The 13,648-nt window shown below is 41.7% G+C and overlaps 1 protein-coding gene across 5 annotated transcripts in view; it reads right to left on the reverse strand.

Moving 5' to 3' along the window:
• Positions 1 to 4,433, reverse strand: part of MBNL2 (muscleblind like splicing regulator 2) — a 157,623-nt gene extending 153,190 nt beyond the window's left edge. For 3 of the 5 annotated variants that reach the window (XM_061171063.1, XM_061171062.1, XM_061171065.1), the window contains exon 1: positions 4,215 to 4,432. The gene's annotated coding sequence lies outside the window, so the exon portion shown is untranslated. Of the gene's footprint in view, positions 1 to 4,214 lie in introns of all 5 variants that reach the window. The other 2 variants (XM_061171061.1, XM_061171064.1) reach the window with 2 other exon arrangements.
• Positions 4,434 to 13,648: the final 9,215 nt, after the last annotated feature.

The following is a 13,648-nucleotide window of genomic DNA, read 5'->3' on the forward strand; positions in this document are numbered from 1 at the left end:
TAGAGGTAAAGAAATTACAGAGTTAAAACTCAAAATTCCTTCTCTTATTCCTCCCCCAAACACCAAAGCTGTCTCAAACCTACAATTAATGTCTGATGGTTAACAATGTTAAATTAATGTTAGCCAATAAAGTTATTATTAAAGTCTTTGAAACTTACAATTCTGCATTGTTTCTTTCTGTCCTACATTTTGCACATACTCAAAGTTAGCTATTAGGTAATTGACTTGTTCTAACCAAATGGCAAAAGCCAGGGGAGCCGAGAGGTGTTTAATAAACACTTGTTGACTGATTGATGGAATATACCGACCTAGGATCTCGGAGACAATGCAATCTTTGTCAGAGCGCTAAGGTAAATCGGTGGGTCCACTTTTATTACCAAGCGTTTCTGCCATATTGAGGGGAGCAGGCCAGCCGAAAACTTATCCAGCAGCACTGTGGCTCCGGCTCACAGGAGAAACCCTAGGGCCTTGCCTTTCACACCTGTGTTCACTCTCAGCAACAGAGCGGGGACCAGCTTCAGCTCGACAAGGCTGAGCAATTGGAGGCATGGCCTGATGCAGACCAGCCATGACGCCACCTTGAGCTCCTTACTATGAATATTATCACAGCTGCAACTAACGGTTTGTGCACATTAAACAAAACAAAACAAAACAACAAAAACCAACTGAGCTGAGTAAAAATCTGGAGGAAAGAAACAGTATTGCAACGAATTTACAAAGCCCAGCTAAGTCTTCCTGCATCATTCTTCTGAAATAAAGCAAAGCATGAAGTACCAAGTTCCTTGGTCCACCCGGCAGTGGACATCTGTGCCCATCTGGTTCATTCCAGAAAGTATGCCTGGGCACATGACATCTTTACTTCTCTTCACAGCCACTTCCTCTCTTTCTTTGCTGGGCCTTCAGGTTGGGCCTCAGGCAGGTTTTATGAGAGGAGCTAAGTGTCCTGGCCCCTGTGCGGCTCTACCCCCGGGCTTCCGTGCTCACCTGGCCTGCCTTTGGACCTACAGCTTTCTCGTGACTTTGCTACGGGCTGACATTGATGCCTCACACCTCCCTATCTTTCCATAACGCGCCTCGCCCCCCTGCGCACCTGCTCCCCAGAGATGCCAGCTTTCTCTGCCTGACACGGCAGTCACAACTGTTTCTGACCCACCAGCTCTCCTGTGCAGCTGTACCTGGAGCTACTCAAGACCCCAAACTATGTTTTCACAACCAACGCGTCCTGCAGGTGTCCCACCTCTTCGTTAATCTGAATCCTTTGCCACTTGCCACGTGGCCAGCCTCCTTCTATGTTGATAATATGTTTTGTCATCTTGGAAAATGTAAACAAATCAGTAGGCCGTCCCATTTTTTTTTTCTTATTGACGTCTCGTTGACATACAATACCCAGCTTTTCTCGTTACCCGTAGGAAAGTGCAGGAAGAAAGGAAGAGAAAATGCATGCAAGCCTGAGCCTTATCAGTCTCCCATAAGGAAATCCCTCAAACTCCGTATCTAAATCCTCTTCTCCCAATTCTTGCTTGGAAGCGTGAGTACCTGATCTTGAATCTCTGTGGCACTCCCCGAGTGGGATTGGCTGGTAGCCATGTGATATTGATTTGTTTTTTACCATAGCAACAGCAAATTAAAACAACTAGCAGGGAGAAGGCAGGCTGCTAACCAGTAACGCTACACAACCAGTAGATTTCACAAGCGTATTTTTCTCCTTTCCTCTCATTTTCTCTCTCATTCACTCCACTTGCACACATTTAATACCAAAGTCAAAGCAAAAATAGCACTAAATGCTTTGGGCACTGCAAGGCCTGTGTCTGAAGGGTCTGGTTTGCACAGTTTCTAGTATATTGCACAAGATCAATGGAGAAAATGCACACAGCAATGCTCTGATTTCCTTGGAAATTGTATGCGTTGGTCTAAGGATAAATATCCCTAGAAAATATACATGAACATGAAGTAGATTGAAGGGTTCTGTATATATGACTATATATCTTAACACCCTAAGGCATTTACCAGTTTCATTAATAGGGAGGTTTTATCCCTTCGTACTTTAACTAGCTCACTGTGTCAAGAGACAAACAACTTTTTTTTTTTCTTTTGGATGCAAGGTCAAGATCTCTCAAAATGCTAGATGTATGAAGGAAAGTGTAGCAAGTATTATTCAGTTCTATTAAGAGAGAGAAAAATGGAGATGGGTGCTTGCTCAAGGCTACACAACACAAGCAGTCCTAGAGAGGGTGCAAACTAGAACTGGGAACTCCCAAGAACTCCAAGCTGTTCGAACGGAAATTCTTTCTGAAAAGGCTCCTTATTAAAAACGAACCATCCCCTGATCGCGACGACCAAGGTTGCCACTTGTGACACAGGCTGAACAGCCTGCAGTACTGGACTGCCCTTCCTTGGGTCCATCTGCACGAGGACACGGTGCTTTTTCTATCAGAGCGGCTGTTCCCACCATCACGACCAGCCGCGAACTTGGTGGCATAACCTGGGCCCTAAAAAGTAGCTCTGGGGGAGCTGGGAACGGGGCCACGGGGACTGTCCGCGCAGGGGGCAGTGCTGGGCTGCACGGAGGGGAAGTGGGACCAGAAGCAGAGCCGTGCCCCACTCCCTGCCGCTTCCAGTCAGCGCAGCCAGGGTCCTGCACAAAAACCGCCCTGACCTGCCCGACATGAGGAAGCAGGTAGGAGAAGATGCCCTATTTCTGCTGGAGGTCGGTTTAGGGTTTAGAAAGGACGGGAATGTGAAGACCTAACTCAAGACCTGCCAAGTGAGAGTTAGAACGTTCCTAGCCAGGACATAAAAAAATATTCCTCTCCACGAGCTTGAATAAAAGAACACACAGCAGAAATAGTTGGGAGATGACGTCAGAAGTTCTGGGCTAGTGTCCTGCACTTCTCCTTGAAAGTAAAAACAGTGGGTCTGGAAGAATCTACGTGGCATTGCCCTTATTTAAGTGAGTACTTCTACGGCTTCTTACAAAACAGGCAAGCTAGCTGAAGAAACTTCATCTTGTGTACAGGTTATAAGAACCTCTTTATCTTTTTACTTCATTATCCTCAAAATGCACATATGACTCAATTAACAAATATCTTTCCACTTAACCTTTGTCTTTTCAAAGGCCAGTGATGTTTCTTGAATAACATTCACGGTGGTGATGGTTAGGCAAGTCAGATTTTTTTTTCTTTGCTTCAGTGCTTGCTAACTATTCTAAAAATGTTACACATTTATTGTAAACATATGCTTCTGAGGCCTAACAAAAAAGCACAGTTTCCTCATGCCTGGCAGAAATTTAAAACGGAAAAGGGCAGAAAGAATTCTTTAACAAATATATCCTTTCCTTCTCTTGGGCCAAGTGTGTTAAAAATAAATCTTCTCCATCATTTCTCACTGCTGCTTCTCGGCAAGAAAGTTGATATGGTTCGGCACAGTGAAAACACAGCTTTAAAAGCTAGCCTGCCCTCATTAAATTATTCTGCTGGCTGTGTGTTCTCATTAAAAATGCATAAAGATCAGATAATTGCAGTAAGCATTATTAACCCAGCTTTACTTTTGAATATAATGGTTCCACTTTTAAGCTGGAAACAAAGGCTCAGACATGCCAGAAAAAGAAATGTAAACATTGAACTACAGTATCGAAAACTTGTCAGAAAGCTACCTCTTGCTGGCTTGTTAAAAATGTGCTTTTGAAACTCAGTTAAAGCCGTGGCATTGTAGAGCTAGGTAGGTCGCTAATTTCCAATAAGTAGACGTATTTTTTTGGCTAAACGTCCAATCGATAATTATTTACCATGAAGTTTTTTTTCTTTTTCTTAATTACGAGTCTGTTTTCAAATAATAGGATCAACGTAAACTTTATTTATTCGGGAGCTAACTACGACAGTATGAAAATTTTCTAGAACAAGAAAAGAAGAATGCTCCCAAGAATTCAAATGGTTTTTGTTGAGTAACCAATGGATCTATTCTTTGAATAAAAACTCGTTTTATGCCTCACCCCAAACAGGCAGCATAGATTCACGCTTTGCCATTTCTCTTTCTCGAATCAAAATGTTACGTAAAACTCCAGGGTCCCCCCTGCAAGTATTACATTTGAACTAGTGGAATCCGGTTTCCCTGGCTTCCCTAAGCAACATACACGGAATGCAGCATACTGCAGCAAACTCTTTAAACATTCAGGAAAAAAAAAAAAAAAAAAAGAAGGGGGGGGATGATTTCCCTACCTTGTTTAGCTCTGCCTCTCCTTTCCTTTTACAGTAACCCCAGGAACATCTGGCAAAATCAAGCGGCCGAGGCTTCTCCGCTGCATCATGAGGAAGAAATTTCCATGTAAATAGTTCTCATTCCCTGTTTATTGTACTCTGAGAGCCGTCTGCCGTATCTGGAAAATTTTGCCTTCAGATGATGAAGCAAAGACAGTCTAAACTCTGTTGCTGTAAGCTGCAGCCCTTCCTTCCGACAAATCCCTCCCAGCTGTGAGCAGCCAATCCCCAGCCAGTTCGTCAGCCCTACTCGTCTGAAACTGGCCCTAATAGGATGACTGACACAGCAACACAGCACTTGCAGTGTGTGAAAACAGTGCATCCATACTGATGAAAGAGGAATTTCCCTCTCAGAAGAAAGCAATCAGAGCACCAAGACAAAGTGGCACATAATTGGCAGAGCAGAGAGGGGGGTAGCTCCAGAAAACACCCTTTAAGACAGCCAGCCCAAAGCTTGTGGCTGCATTGTCAATACTTCGAAAAATAGAAAACTCTGCAGATTTAGGAAAAATCCAGGTTGTACATGAAACTGAAGTCGTTACCCCATTGGACAAAGCATATATTTTTTTAAAAGGAAAACAATTCAATGTCTGCCATGGAAATTAATATACCTTACAAAACGTTTGCATATGATTTCCATTAGTGAGGAAGGACGTGTTAGCCCAAGTGCATAGTCAAAGTCAAAACACGCTTATATCCCTCGCACAGTTTTCCTGTAGAACATCTGTTACTGCAGTGGTTAATTACTGTAGCCCATATATCTTTCCTCTTAAGTTTTCAGACTCCCCGGGACTTCAATTAAGGAATTCTGAACAATAAAATTGATATCTGTACTTCACCCTTTGTGCTCTTGGCAAGCTCCCCTGAGAGGATTAGGTGTGCCTTAACCTAACCCTTAGGTTCCTTGGGTACCACTTGATAAATACTGTGCATTGGTCCATATTGTCATTAATGAAGCAACCATCACAGGAGGATGTTTACTGCTGAACACACAGGGCACGTGACCCAAGGAGCGCCATCAGGTGCGACTCCACAAAGGATGGTCTGGAGGTGCTGAAGTTCCCTGAGATAAAGCAGAAGAGGAATGGAAAGCTTAGTAAGGGTTATTTACTTCTTCCCCGGTCAACGGTACTCCATTTTGAAAAAGTATAAATGGCATTTAGAAAACACAAAAAAGCATACATTTTCCTTCCACTAAACACAACATTTTGAATTTTAAAAAAACTGTGTTATGATTACATGGCTAGACCAAGGTGGGAACAAAGGCCCATTCATCTGAAAGGTTGAACCCAACGCACTGTTGTTTATAAGCGACGGTTTGATGCCTCTGTAATGAAGTAACAGTTGGGGTGGAATGTAATGGTTTCTTTTGATTTTGGCAATTGCATTTAAAAATCACAATGTTTCATGTAATTTGTAGGCTCTTTCTTTAATAGAATACCATACTTTATTCCCCTTGAATCTTATACTTACAATTTTTTTTCATCCCAGTGTAAATCCAAGATATACCTAACTTAGAGTCTTTCATCTACTATAAATTTTCTGGAAATTTAAATGATCTCTGTGGTCAAACAGGTAAACAATTATTTTTAAATATTCTTAATATTATACTGCATGTAAATGGGATATCACAGGTTTATGAATATCCTCTTCCTGATCCCCCTCTGATTAAGACTTTAAAACTACCTTTCCCTTGATTTAAATCCTGAAATTTTAGTCTTCTTTGACTCATTCTTCTGTTTTCTTTTTTTTTAAAGGCTTTTTTTTAAAAATTTGTTTATTTTATTTATTTTTGGCTGCATTGGGTCTTTATTGCTGCGTGGGCTTTCTCTACTTGTGGAGAGCAGGGGCTACTCTTCGTTGCAGTGCACGGTCTTCTCATTACGGTGGCTTCTCTTGTTGCGGAGCACGGGCTCTAGGCGCGCAAGCTTCAGTAGTGGCAGCGCACAGGCTCAGTAGTTGTGGTGCATGGGCTTAGTTGCTCTGCAGCATGTGGGATCTTCCCGGACCAGGGCTCGAACCTGTGTCCCCTGCGTTGGCAGGTGGATTCTTAACCACTGAGCCACCAGGGAAGCCCATTCTTCTATTTTCATTCAGTGAAACTAAATCTGGTTGATTTTTTTCCTTCTAGCTAGTTCACAAATCTAACCTATTACCTGGCTAATGCAAATGCTAATAAGCTGGCTTCTGGGACTCAAGCCTCCCCATGTTCAAGCTCCCCTGTTGCCAGACAGGTTTTCCGAAGTCATGTAGTGTCATGTTCCTTTCATATTCAATTCTTCTCTCTTAAAATCCAAACTACCAACTTTCAAGGCCCTTCATAATCTCGGCCCTCCCTTTCCACTCAACTTTTTCTACTCTGTTTTTCTAAGTGAACTTTGTGAGGGAGCCATGCCTGAGTCTCCAGGACCTGGCTCCCACAGCCCATCTTCAGACCTGACTCCCAAGAGCTTCACTGAATAAAGTCTTATCCAACCTTTAAACCTCAGCTTGCATCCTCTTTCTTCTGAGATGGCTTCCCTGTTCACGTTGTCTTCTCTGATCTTCTCCTTCAAAAGCATTCTGCACTGTTCATTTTAGCAGACCATTAAACCCTTAGCAATGAGTTGATCTTCCCATCTCAGAAGGCTAGGCTTGCATAGTATATTAAAGAAGGTAATGTATGTAAAGTGTCTACACAGTGGCTGGCATGTGATAAATGCTCACTAAATGATGGCTATTCTTATCTTAATTTCTATATTGTTCATTGCATTTAGCAAGATGCCACGCACAAACTTGCTGATTTCATGACTCCTATCTCAAGAATTAATATCATATCCATCCAATTGCACCAGCCAAGAATCTGGCAGTCATTCTTGACCCTCCTCTCCCCAACCACCATATGAAATCTATTATCAAAGCCTGTCAAGTTTAGCACCTAAATATTTTGAAATGTTTCACTCTGCTCCATCTCCACCAGCGCAACTTTGTCCAAGCTCTCAGTGTCATTCACCATGACTATTGAAATAGCCTCCTGGCTGGTGTCCTGCATATATTCTTGATCCTTCCAATCCCTTTTCTGCACATCAGCCAGAATAATTCAAAAACAGAATTTTGAATACTCCACATACTTTTGCTATGGACTGAGTTGTGTCCCACCAAATTCCTATGTTGAAGCCCTAAGCCCCCATGTGACGGCAGTTGCCGATGAGGCCTTTGGGAGGTAATTAGGTCATGAGGGTGGGGCCCACATGATGGAATTAGTGTCCTTATAAGAAAAGACACCAGGGAGAGAGATCTTTTTGCTCCCTCTCAGCCAAGTGAGGACACAGCAAGAAGGCAGCCAGGAAGAGGGCGCTCACCAGAACCCAACCATGCTGGCATGGTGATTTCAGACTTCCAGCCTCTAGAACCATAAGAAAATAAATTTCTGTTTTTTAAGCCACCCAGTCTACGTGGTATTTTGTTATGGCTGCTTGAGCTGATGAACCTAACCTTTAAACATCTTTGAGTTGCTATTAGGAAGAGATGACAGTTTTCAAAATAGCCTCCAAGGTCTTGTGCTACCCAGCCCCTGCCTACCTCTCTAGCCAACCAGAGGCCATTTCTTCAGGGAACCCTTCCCTAACCCCCAAGAGGAGTTCCAGTCCACCTGTTGTTTTCTCTCACAGCCCCGTACTCTCTAGACCAGTGCTTCTCAAATTTAATATGCATGTAAATCCGCCCCTCCCCAGGGATCTTGTTAAAATGCACGTTCTATCTCAGTCGTTCTTAGGTAGATGCTGAGCTTCACTAACAAGCTCTCAGGTGATGCTGCTGGTCCATGGACTATTCTTTGAGTAGCAAGAGTTTATAGATGTTGTTCATTTTATAGCACTTTTTAACAGGATACAGTGATACATTTCTTTAGTTAATTACTTAAGATCTATCTTCTCAACCAGCTTGTCAGTGTCAGAGTCACCACTGCCTCTTCAGCATCTAATCTAGGATGTGCCTGGCACATAAAAAGAGATTCTCAATAATAAATGTGTGTTGAATTAATGAATTGATCAATACAGTGTACTGCAGATCCAAGCTGGACTTTTTTCTTTTTTCTCCTCCTCCTCTTCCCCTTTTGCTTTGTCGCTAATTCAAACATCCATCATCTTTTGTCTATTCTTCACCTCTCTGCCTCCAATCTTGCCCCTCACTTCTCACTCTATTCACAACACCACAGCCAAACTCATCTTTTAAAAACACAAATCTTATGGTGCCATTACCTGCACAAAGTCACTCAGTGACTCCCTATTACCTTCAGAATAAATCTCTTGCCTAAGACTTGAGTATATTCTCTCACCACTCCTCCTGAACTCACTTCCCTCCTACTTCACATCTAATATTACTAAACTAATTTTAATTTTATTTCCTAGAATGTATTATGCCCTTTCTAATTTAGAGCCTGGATTCCTTCTGCATGAAAAATCTTTTATTCCTTTTACATCCATCTAACATATTTCCATCCAGCAACATTTAATGTACACATCACCTCTCCCAGGAAGCCTTCCCTGACCACCAAAGCTTCCCTGGCAATTTGACATTTTATTCTTTATAGCAATTATCACATATCAATTAGCAATTAAATATGTCTTACTTGTTTGTGTACCTCGCTAGTCTCTATAAGAGAAGAGACCATGTCTTTCTTGCCCATCAGTTTATTCCAGTACCTAGAACATGCAGTGATATAATAGACATTTATTAAACAGTTGTTGAATGGTTAGTGGATAACTTGAAAATAGCACTAGTAATAAAGTGGCAAAGACAAATTCAGGGTTCAAGAAAAAAAACTGATAATGAAGTCAAAGAGACAATGGATTTGGTCTATATATTAAAAAATGTTTCTCTAGAGAAGGGAAAGGAGAAATACTACAAAAGCCATAAAGCACATGCAGGTATGATCGTCTCCTTTGTTGGATATACCAAAGTTAGCAAGCTTACAGGCAAGAGGAAAATTAATCTTTGATGATGTTTAAAATGGAGGTGATTTCCATAGAAACAAAGCCTTCCTTCAAGTGGAAATGGATAGGTGTCCTAGAACAGATGGAAGTGTTGACTTTCCAGAAGAGATGGCTAGAAAGGAGAAGTTTGTTTACAGCAAAAGAGAAATGAGACAGGAAGGCAAGGTGCAGATGGGCCAGGTCTGTGACAATTCAATCTCAGGGTGCATTCCTCTCTCAATATAATATCTCTACCCTACACTTCCCCACCTAGTTCTTTAGTAGATACTGTTTTTTATTTTCCTGTAGTTACTTTATGTATAAATCCTATTGGAAGTCCTCTGAGGACACAGATCATGCATTTAAGTCCTTCTGTATCCTCTACACTGCCTAGCATGGAGCAATGCTGAATTAATTTTGGTTGGTGGATTTTTATTTATGAATCTGCAGAAAATTTGCATACTTAGAGGAGACTGGTAGTTTTTGTTTAATACGTGGATTGTCGAAAATGCAGTAGGAAATAGAAAATTTGTTTTATAATCATTAGAAAAATAGTTATAGTGTTTTCAATCAAATTTATTACAAAAAGTTCAACTGGTTCCTAAATTTTCTCTGTAGGTCCAGGGGCAGTAGACTTGGGGAAAAATTAAGACTAACATTTCTGGGTTAAAAAAAAATAAATTGCATATAGCATATAAATAAAATACTGTCTGAGAAATCCTTTGCATAGACATGGCACATAATAAATGCTCAATATATGTTAACTACGACTGTTACTACTGCTGCTGTTATCATCATCGGCATCATCATTTTTAGTTTCTAGAATTCTAGCAAGATTTCACTGAGGAGTCTATGTGGTAATGGACTAAAGTAGAGATTTCCAAACTTTCTTGGTTTGTAGCAGTATTTTTTTCACCATGCTCCTAGGCCAAAAGAAACACCTAATTGTTCTATTTATTAACTAGATCCTAACAACTTAGTAAGAGTTTATGTTTTCACAAGTTTGTAGCTGATTGAAAAGTTAATACAAAAAGTTTAAAAGAAAAAACAGTATTTTTATTTCATTCTTAAATAACCTTAATTAGTTATTAATGAATTGTGTGAGTGCCTATTGGGCACTGCCTACAATTCTCAAAGCTTGAAATAAGAGTGAAACACTGCTCTCATTTCCTGCTCCACACTGATTTTTGTGTTGCACTTGCTTTTCTTCTTAGCAATTGCTGAAAGTCCAACTTTGCAAAGATATATGATACCATTGAAAGGAATGTAGTGTGTTTCTAATACTGGAATTGCATTACTTTGAATTAGTAGTTTGCACAGTTTCTGACAAATGTTAAATATTTCTGTGTTTCCCCTGAAAATATAAAATATTCCATGGAACCCCTGTGTGTTCACCGCAGTCTCCCAGGGTGACTCATGGTTCAATTTGGGAACCATGGCACTAAGGCAAGGGTCGCGACAGGTTGGCCAACATCACCTGTCCCGGTGTTTTTTTCTGGTGTGATAGCTGCATCAGGCTTCCTGTCCTGAGGCCCAAGGGCATTTGGAGTTGCAAAGACAAGGTCAGGACATGTCCAGCCCTGAAACTGAGGTCATTTGAAAACAAGCTTCTGAGTAGTGGGTGAACCTTATGGTCCTCAGAATTTCAGATGCTTGTGGGTCAAATAGAGAAGAACGTGATGGGACAAAGAGGATTCTGATGCTGCCAGCTGTTCACAGGGAGAACTTGCCAGTGACCATTTGCCTTTCAAAATGGTGAATTCTGAAAATAAGTGCAAAGAGGAAGAGACAATGAGTCTTTTTCCTGTAATTCCTCTTCATTAAGACCACACACATCTTTTGCAGCTCATCTCCATTGTTCTTCTAGGCTAGCTGGTGGATCACCACGCTTCCCTCATATTTCCTGTTGTGGCCACCATAACTTGACCCTTCACCTATAAGAAAGGGTGACTATTCTTAGACCCTGTCTCCACCTCCTTATAGTAAAGTGGTGTGTCTGACAGAGAATCCTCCAAACCTGAAATGCTAGAGGGGGCTGGCATGCTCCCCTTGTTGGATTACCTGAAAGACTTTCCTGTCCATTGCCTCCTGACCATCTTCTGACCGAGGGGTCAAGCTGGACTGGGGTCTAATAGCAACTGGACGGAAGGAGATCTACTCACTTTGTTCTATTTTCCTTTCTCTTCCATAGCACCTGTCACCTTTCATCATAATATATAATCTACTTGATATTTATTCTTTGTTGTCCATTTCCTCCACTAGGAGGCACCCATGGGCAGGGGGCTTTTCCTGTTTTGATCATTGGCATAGTCCAAATGCCTACCACATACTTGACATATGGGACTGATGATAAATATTCGTTAAGTAAATGAATAAAATATGAGAGGACTGAAATGTGGCACAGGGTGAGTAGGAAATTGTGCTTGAGACACAGGAAACCATCAAAGCTGGAGTGGCACTCCCTAAGGGCCTTCCAAGGGTCATTAGAGCCACGTGTGTGCAAACCAGGGACGAGTCAAGACCGGCTATTGAGGGTGCAACTTTGTGCCACCTGACAGCATGAGCTCTGGCAGAGTTGGGATGTCATGTTTCTTATGTTCAGTGAGCAGCCCAGATCCCTAGAAAGGGTCTTGAATGGAATGGGAATAACCTCATTTCCAAAAGGCTGAGAAGTGGGTGGTGAATTTGAGAAAAAGATCTTGGTGAGTTCTTGGGTGAGCCTCTGTGACAGCAGGAGAATGTGAGCTTGTTGACTAGAGAAGACAACTGTTGTCCTGGAGCACCAGTATGAACTAGTTGTGGGAAATGAAGGGTGGCATGTGTATAAGTGCAGCTTTGATTGCAAGCTTGATTTTAAAAATAAATACAACTGGTTTTGATGTAGTACAATATGACGTTCCTTGATGGAATGCTTTTCAAGGCTCTCATTCCCATCTCCATCTCTTTCAGTTTCTCCCAGGATAGCCACTCTACCTAGATTTGCTTTTTCACTCATCTGATTAGGATTTATGAAATACTTGCTATACGTTGGTTCCAACTGAGATATGGAAGATATAAAGATGAGTAGGACCTGACCCTGAGGAGCTTGAAGAATTACACAGAGGTTCCCCAAAGCACGATCTACGGATCTCAAAATGTTCCTGAAGAAAAGGGTCACAGCCAAGTAAGTTCAGGAACTGTTGGAATAACCAGTTAAGCATGTGCTTTCATCAAGGGACTTCTCAGAGGTTTAATTCTAGGAATATGCTTTGTGAATCTCCAAGGAAGGATATGTAGTTTGCCATGTTTGAAAATTTATTTTACCACAGACCCTTTTAATTAAAAAACATTTAACTAGTATGGTGTAACATCTAACTATATGGGTGATGCATTTTGGGGAACGTTGGCCCAGATAAATATTTTTTTATTTTTCTTGTCCTGTTCTTTGGGCCATGCCCATATCTGCTTACCTCATTCACCTCAACGTCTTTTATCTGATGCCAGATCTTCCTACTCTATCAAGGTCCTCAACTTTGCCGACAACTTGTGAGGCATCTACCACGTCTCCAGTGCTACTTTCTACTCATTTCTTGGAACCACAGTTACCTGGAAGTCCCTGTGGCTCCAGGACATCTTGGCTGGACCAGACCTTCACAACCGTCCTTCTTGGTCAAATCTTGGAGACCATTTGCCCAGGTTTTTCTGGCCAGAAGAGGGCCCCTGGTGGCTGTCCAGTGACCTACGGGCAGAACTACCCTTCCAAATCGTAACCCCACCTAAATTCTATGTTTCAACAAAAACACCAGTTTCTGGAAAATGTGTTATTCATCTCTCTCCTCCATCAAATGTCACTCATGACAAGTGCTTCTCAGGATTTCCCATAGTCTCGGGGACTTGGAGGGGGTAGATACAATTTATTTACATAGTAAATATTAATATAATATTTAATATTGTTAATTAACAATATTAATATTGTAATATTGTTAAATATTTACATAGCAATTACTATGTTGAGCACAACACTATGAAATACATGCTACTATTATCCCAGCCTTACCTTACAGAGGAGAAAAGTCACCTGCGCAGTTAAGGAACCTTTCCGGGGCCACACAGCGAGTCAGCGGTGGAGCCCATTTGCCCCAAGCAGGCTGGCTTCAGAGTGCATTTTCTTTGCCACTACAGCATGCTGCTCTAAAAGCAACAGAAAAAAAAATCATACAGTAAATTAGAAGGTGTCAAGTGTTGTTAAAAAAAGAAAAAAAAAGAAAAAGGAAAAGGAAAAGTAGGACACGGTACAGGGGACCAGACCATCTTACAATAAGTAGGCAGGACAGGCCTCCTTGAGAAAGTGTCCCTTGACCCAAGATTTGCAGGGTTGGGGGAGTCTGTCATGGATCCCTGGAGAAACCTGCTCCAGCGGAAGATGCAAACTCCAGGGAGAACTCTGGAAGATCTTCATGTGGG

The sequence above is a fragment of the Eubalaena glacialis genome, chromosome 16 (genome assembly GCF_028564815.1).
Source record: "Eubalaena glacialis isolate mEubGla1 chromosome 16, mEubGla1.1.hap2.+ XY, whole genome shotgun sequence".
In the NCBI taxonomy this organism is placed as follows: Eukaryota; Metazoa; Chordata; class Mammalia; order Artiodactyla; family Balaenidae; genus Eubalaena; species Eubalaena glacialis.